Below are 8159 nucleotides of genomic sequence, written 5' to 3'. Positions count from 1 at the left end.
CTTCTTTCTCCTCTCCTTTTCAGTCAACCTTTCTATCTTCTTCTTTCTTTCTTTCTTTTTTTTTTTTTTTTTGGTTTTTCGGGCCACACCCATTTGATGTTCAGGGGTTACTCCTGGCTAAGTGCTCAGAAATTGCCCCTGGCTTGGGGGGACCATATGGGATGCTGGGGATCGAACCACGGTCGCGATCTTTCCTTGGCTAGCGCTTGCATGGCAGACACCTTACCTCTAGCGCCACCTCGCTGGCCCCAAACTTTCTATCTTCTAACTCAGAGTCTGACCCTCATTATTTCTCAGTATTTTTCACCTTTTTTTGGGGGGGGGGTTGTTTGTTTGGGGGCCACCATGCTCAGGGGTCACTCCTGGCTCTGCACTCAGAAATCGCCCCTGTCAGGCTTGGGACCTGGGATATGGGATTCCAGGGATGGAACTTGGGTCCATCCCAGGTCGCCTGCGTGCAAGGCAAATGCCCTACTGCTGTGCTATTACTCTGGTCCCAGTATTTTTCACTCTTGAAAACAGGGAGGAACTTGGGAATCGTGGCCCAAAACAGACCTGCCTTCTCATTCTGGCATCACTCCCCATTTGATTTTTCGTAACTCGTCTTGGCACACGCTTGAAACTTGTCCCTGGGGTGCAAAGGTCAAGGAGATGGTACAAAGGGGCCAGAGGCCACACAAGGGGTCCGGCAAGGCTTGGTGAGGCGCATGTGCCCAGGTTCTCATCCTCAAGTTGTGCCTGACAGCGAGGTGGAGTTGAAGAGGAAGTACTTGGGTGGGACCAAAGCCTGCCCAGGTTCCATCCCTGGCACTCCATTTAAACCCCTGAGCCCTACCAGGAGTGACCCCTGAACACAGAGCTAGGAGGAAGTCCTGAACACCTTTGGATATGCTAAAAAAATGCAAGGGATGAATAATTCTTTTTCTTAGAACCACATTCCCCATCTCCCCTACCTGTCCCCTTGTGTTCTTGTCACTTCTACCTGCAACACATGTACGTGCTCCAGTCTTTCAAGCCATTTTCAAGCAATTTTAAGCAATTTTGGGGGGCTCTGCACTTGGGGATCACTCCTGATGGGCTTGGGGGACCATACAAGATGCTGGGGATGGAATCTTGGTTGGCTGCATGCAAGGCAAATGCCTTACCTCTGTACTGTCTCTCCATCCCTCACACCTTTCTTTTTCTTTTTTCTTTTTCTCTTTTTTTGTTTTTTTGGGCCACACCCATTTGATGCTCAGGGGTTACTCCTGGCTCAGCACTCAGAAATCACCCCTGGCTTGGAGGGATGATATGGGACACCAGGGAATCGAACCACGGTCCTTCCTTGGCTAGCGCTTGCAGGGCAGACACCTTACCTTTAGTGGCACCTCACCGGCCCCAACACCTACTTTCTTATTTACATTTGATTGACTCTCCTTGTACTCCAGCTTCTCCCAGGAGGTGGATCTTATTTCTTTTTTTTTTGTTATTCTTTTTTTTTTTTTTTTTTTTTTTTTTTTTTTTTTGTGGTTTTTGGGTCACACCCGGCAGTGCTCAGGGGTTACTCCTGGCTCCATGCTCAGAAATTGCTCCTGGCAGGCACGGGGGACCATATGGGACGCTGGGATTCGAACCGATGACCTCTTGCACGAAAGGCAAACGCCTTACCTCCATGCTATCTCTCCAGCCCTGGATCTTATTTCTTTGGAGATTCTCTGAACTTATCTTGACCTTCCAGTCTTGCTATAGGAGTGTGGGTATAGCTGAGTGTCCTCCTAAACCATGCATGATCAGGAAATTAGGGTTAGTTGGATACAGAAAGTGTGTGTGTGTGTGTGTGTGTGTGTGTGTGTGTGTGAGAGAGAGAGAGAGAGAGAGAGAAAGTGAGAGTTTCTATTAGCATCTAAAACCAGCTCTTTTTCTTTCTCTCTATCTCTCTCTCTCTCTTTTTTTTTTTTTTTTTTTTTTTTTTTTTGGTTTTTGGGCCATACCCGGTGACGCTTAGGGGTTACTTCTGGCTATGCGCTCAGAAGTCGCTCCTGGTTTGGGGGACCATATGGGACACTGGGGGGATCGAACCGCTGTCCGTCCAAGGTTAGCGCAGGCAAGGCAGGCACCTTACCTCTAGCGCCACCGCCTGGCCCCTAAAACCAGTTCTTTTGTTCTTTGTTTCTCTCTACAGCTTGGGAGTTCCTGTCTGTGTAACCTTTCTCAGAAATATCCAGAGAGGGGCCAGAGTGATAGCACAATGGGTAAAGTGCTTACCTTGCACACAGCTGACCCAGGGTTTGATCACCAGCATCCCAAATAGTTCCTTAGACTACCAGGAACTACCTGAGTGCGGAGCCAAGAGTCACTGTGAGGGGGTCGGAGAGATAGCATGGAGGTAAGGCGTTTGCCTTTCATGCAAGAGGTCATCGGTTCAAATCCCGGTGCCCCATATGGTCCCCCCATGCCTGCCAGGAGCAATTTCTGAGCCTGGAGCCAGGAATAACCCCTGAGCACTGCCGGGTGTGACCCAAAAACCAAAAACCAAAAAAAAAAAAAAAAAAAAAAAAAAAAGAGTCACTGTGACCCACAGGGCCGGAGAGATAGCATGGAGTTAAGGTGTTTTGAAGGAAGGTGGTTCGAATCCTGGCATCCCATATGGTCCCCCGAGCCTGCCAGGAGCGATTTCTGAGCATAGAGCCAGGAGGAGCCCCTGAGTGCTGCCGGGTTTGACCCAAAAACAAACAAACAAACAAACAAAAGTCACCCCTGAGCACCACCAGGTATGGCCCCCAAACCCAGTTATAAAAAAAAAAGAAATAGCCAGAGAACAAACTCTTTCAGCATTTGGGGATCTTTTGTTCCACTGCCTCACCTCTCCATCACAATGTCATGGGCCTGTGTTACAGTAAAACTTTATTGAAAAAAAAATAAGAAGTAACCATATTCCCCTTGCTGAACCTCCAGCTTTCTGCCTTGCTCTGAAGTCCTAAACAGTGCAGGTGATCACGACACCCGCTCCACCCAGGTGACCTGTTGAGATTTACCACCCCACCCCAATAAACTAGGGCTGTGGGTGGTGGTGCATTGTGGGTAAGTGTGCATTGAGGTTGCAGTTTGTCTGGGCTGAGCTTTGCATAGCCTCGCTCTTGGCAAAGAGAACGGGGCTGACTTTTCCTGCTAATGTCTCTTGTTTCCTAAGTACATTTGATGGTCCCCTTGCAACTCCATCAGACTCTATTGTGCTTTTGCAGTTTGGGCTGATGGGGTCCTAGAGACAAGCTCTGGTGGCCAGGCCACTGGGAGGGGGTGGGGGTGATGGTGGAGGGGAGCAGCCAACCTCACCCACTCACCTCCTCAAGGCCCCTCATCAGTCAGTGTTACTTCCTGTGCTGCCCCTGGGCATAAAACCACCCTCTCTGACCCATTTGAAACAGAAAACTCAAATGTCACAAAATATATCCTTCTATACATTTCTCTCTCTCTCTTTTAATAGCAGTTCACACACACACACACACACACACACACACACACACACACACACACACACCCATAAAATAAAATTTACCATCTGCGAGATATCAGAGGAAAACTCTTGCTTTTTGCCCTTGGGCCCCAGTATGGAGCTCTGAGAGCAGAGCTCGAAGCCTCTTTGCCTTCTGTTCTACTCTCAGATGGGCCTCTAGGGGCTGATGCCAGAGCCCCCAGGCTGTGATGGGAGCCTGGAATGTTCCCCACTCCACCTACACTCTCAACCATCTAACTTTTCCAGACAGAAGAGAGGGTCTAGACTGAGCAGAAGGGACCAGTGGAAGGACCTGCACAATCCAGATGGGCGATACACTCTTGGATAGATGCACAGGGGTGCCCCCCACTCTGCCTCCTCCCACAGCTGTACTTCTGTTTTAGTGGGTGCTGGAGCATGATATTGCATCCTCAATATCAGGATTGAAAGCAAGGGGCAAAGGATGGAATGTGGAGCATGGGATGGAATGGGGGATGGCACCCAGGGAAGACATTAGGGGAAGGGAAGAGAAGGGGGGAAGTTCCTTACAAGGTGAGGGGGCTCCTGCAGAGGGTCCCAGAGAAAGGCAGAAACCTTCCTTCTGGCAGTGGAATGGTAGTACAGTGGTAGAGCGTTTGCCTTGCACGCTGCTGATTGGAACAAACCCGGGTTTGATCTCCTGCATCCCATATGATCCCCGAGCCTGCCAGGAGTGATTTCTTAGCACAGAGACAAGAGTAACCCCTGAGTACCGCTGGGTGTGGCCCCCCTCCCAAAGCAAAACAAAAAACAGAAACCTTCCTCCTTTCTTTTTTTTTGGGGGGGGTGTCACACCCCTGCAGCACTCAGGGGTTACTCCTGGCTCTATGCTCAGAAATCGCTCCTGGCAGGCTCGGGGGATCCTATAGGATGCTGGGATTCGAACCACAGTCCTTCTGCATGCAAGGCAAATGCCTTATCTCCATGTTATCTCTCTGGCCTCACCTTTCTCCTTTCATACCTTTTTAACAAGGGATTCCTGGTTGAGCCTTTCTTTCCTATTTTTATTTTGTTGTTTGTTTGTTTGTTTGTTGTTTGGGGACTACGCCCGGCAGTGCTCTGGGCTTGGGAAGGCACACCAAGGAAAAACAGCCCAAAGTGGATGGAAGCGACTCCGAAATCTGGGTTTATGCTTTGCCTGCTGGATTCCCAAGTTCAATCCCCAGAACCGCTTGTTCCCCTGAGCATCCCCTGGGGTAAACCCTGGGCCCCTGCACTGGGAGAAGCCAGCAAGTAATGTCAGGTATGATTCCTCCTTCCCCCCTAGATTTAGGTGTACCTATCTGAGACCCGCCCATTTCTGGGAGGGGTCTTGGGAACCAAATATTATGTGTGACCTTACCTGCAAGACCCCGCCCATTCCTGGGAGGGGTCCTGGAAAAGGTAGATAAGCCTTTGAGCCAGAGGATTAGGGGTTCTGCCCTGCTGGGCTCTGTAGCTTTTGGGTCTTTGCCTCTTTTGGTCTTTGACCAGCATGGAGGTCAAAGGGAGATGGCTGAATGGAATTAAGATGCAGGGTAGCTAAGAATGGCTGAGTGCTTGAAAGATGGATAGGGCATGAATAAAGCTGATGCTTCCTGATGCCTGTCTCTGGATGAGTGATTCCGCTGTTCACCTAAACCCCAGACCCGCCGGTTCATGGGTGATGAAGCCACATGGCCGGGGCCTAAGGACAAGGGCCTCCATCCTTCACCATCCATCTCCATCCAGATCCATCCTTACTTATTTAACACAACACCCCCCCAAATGAAAACAATACAAAGAAAAGCCCTAGTGGGTGGCTGGTACTCCCAGTGCCTCTTAAATCCTGTTTGTTCCCCTTTGACCTCAAGCAGCCAAATTTTTCTCTGGCCTCTTCGCCTCTGGGGCGCTTAGCCAAGAGATCTTTCAGCTCTTTTCCTCACTTGAGATGGTAAATCGCTTGTGGGGCCTCCAGGTAATGCTGTTAGCACCGCTCCAAGCAGCCTCAAATTGAAATGTCAACTGGTAGTTGAGTGTGATGGTGGAGATAATCATGTTTCCAACCCCGTCAGTCTGGCTTCCTGCCCTCCACTCGCTAATGGACACAGGCCATGGGAACTGTGGCCCGACTGATTAATCTAATGGACAGCCAGGGGCCAATTTTTTGTGTCACCAGATTCCTCAGACCTTACTTGCCATAGAATGGTGGGGACAGGCATCCTCACGATCTAATTTAGCCCCTGAAACATTTCATTTTGGTTGATTGCGGCTTAAAGGTCATTTCTAAATCAACATGGCCCGAAAGGTCAGCACCCAGTGATATAAGTCAACCTGGAAGCAGCCCTGGTGTCCCCTTTGCATCTCACAGTGGTGGCCTCCACACCCACAAGAAGCCTGTTCTGCAGGTCGCACTGGTTGGCCTGTGGGTTCAGAATGTGGTGGGTGGGAGGTTTTGCAGTTGGCTGGCAACATGCCCTCAGCTCATCTCAAGGGTTCAAAGGGCTGAAGTACCTGCTCCGTGCTGTGGGAGGCATCCTGGGGTGTGTCCATAATCCTAGCAGCACCTATTACCTGGGTGTCCCCTCCACCGCCCAGCACCTTCTGGAGTACACTGTATGTGGTCCAGAACCAAACCCTACCAAACAGAACAGAAAATCTGCTTGCAAATAGCATTGATTTATTTTCTCATTTGAAACTTTATTTAGACACCATGATTCACAAAGTTGTTCATAATATGGTCACTTCAGGTCTGCCATCTTCTAACACCAGTTCCACCATCAGTGTGATCTTCCTTCTACCAATGTCCCCAGTTTTTCACCCTTCCTAGCCTACCCCCCTTGTCAAAATATAGATCTCATAAAGATGTTACTGAAGTCACTGAGGATTTGCTGAACTGTTAGGCCAGATGTTCCTATTTAATTTTCATTTTTGTTTTTGTTTTTGGGTCACACCCGGCAGCGCTCAGGGGTTCCTCCTAGCTCTATGCTCAGAAATCGCTCCTGGCAGACTCTGGGGGACCATATGGAATGCTGGAATTCGAACCACCGTCCTTCTGCATGCAAGGCAAACGCCTTACCTCCTTGCTATCTCTCTGGCCCCTCCCATCTAATTTTATGCATTATGCTGAATTGTTGGGACTGGGAACTTTGGACATGTCATGTGGCCACATATGTGGCTGCAGGCTCTTATAGCTATATCACTAGGAGGAATATGTATCATGGCGTCTTGGGCTTGGTTGGGTGGCAGTAGCTTCTCTCTGAAATTGGTTGTGGGGCTGGACTGTTTAAATGTAAGAAGAAAAGGGTGTAGGCGGGTCTGCCCCATCCCAAGAAGGTGTCAGACCATCTGGACCCAGAGACTGGGCCTACCGGTTCAGTGTGATGGTGGCTTCTTTCCCTGATTGCAAACTGTTAAGTTAGGAAACTCAATCTCAGAGCTGGGCTCTGGAGACATATGTGAGTGGTCAAGTTCTTCCAAGATCTTCTGCTCCTGATTCCAAAAAGGGATTTTGAGAAAACATGGCTGTAACCTTGGATTTTGTGACTAGGATTTTGGAAGAACATGTGGAGATAAGATTCTTATATTTTTGTGTCACACCTGGTGGTGCTCAGGGGTTACTTCTGACTCTGTGCTTAAAAATTACTCCTGGATGGAGCCAGAGAGATAGCACAGCAGTAGGTCATTTGCCTTGCAAGCAGCCAACCTAGGACAGATGGTGGTTTGAATCCCAGCATCCCATATAGTCCTCTATGCCTGCCAGGAGTATTTTCTGAGCACAGAGCCAGGAGTAACCCCCGAGTATTGCTGGATGTGGCCCAAAAACTTAAAAAAAAAAGAAAAGAAAGAAATTACTCCTGGCAGGCTTGGGGGACCATATAGGATTTTGGGGATCAAACCTGGGTTGGTTGCATGCAAGGCAAATGCCTACCCACTGTGTTATCACTCTGGACATTCTCAGCAAAGACACAAAGGTCCCCATTTGATTGGTGCTTTTTGCACCAACAGAAGGAAAACACTTCTTTTTGTTTGTGTGTTTTGGGGGGCATACCTGGCAGTGCTCAGGGCTGCCTTTTACTCTGTGCTCTGGAGTCATTCTGACTTCGTGGGATTCTAGAGGTGCCAGGGACTGAACCTGGGTTGACCATGTGCAAGGCAAATGCTTTACAAACTGCTTTCTCTCAAGTTCTAGGAAAATAAGTCAAACTGAGGCTTATTCAGTGGCTGCCAGTCTTAGTGTTTATGAGTGCTGGTGCTAGGGCAGCTGGCCAGCTGCTCATTTGTCTATATTGACTCAGTGAGCTGGCGATACTGTGGGCTAGAGTCCAGAGACAGTGGAGAGAGGTGAGGTGGAGCTTGGATACCAGGATACACCTTACAACCCTCTCCACCACCCTCACCCCCAACCTTCAATTCCAATCTGGCTAGTTGGGACTCTCCCCAATGTCCTAAACCGGGCCCTGAGACCATGAATGTGGCTAATTCACACACATTTTTATCAAGTGCATGCTATGTAGACCTTTACTTCCTGCCCTGCTGGTGCCCTAAGTCTGTCTAATGCTGCTACCTGGAGCTCACTTCCTTCTAGGAGACAGGCCACACCTAACCTCTCCCAACCTGGAACTTTCTACCATCCACATCAATAAAATGTTTGAGTTTCCAGGTTTCCAAGAGCCACACCCCACTCTGA

The sequence above is a fragment of the Suncus etruscus genome, chromosome 1 (assembly GCF_024139225.1).
Source record: "Suncus etruscus isolate mSunEtr1 chromosome 1, mSunEtr1.pri.cur, whole genome shotgun sequence".
Lineage (NCBI taxonomy): Eukaryota > Metazoa > Chordata > Mammalia > Eulipotyphla > Soricidae > Suncus > Suncus etruscus.
Note: the sequence above shows the minus strand (reverse complement) of the source record.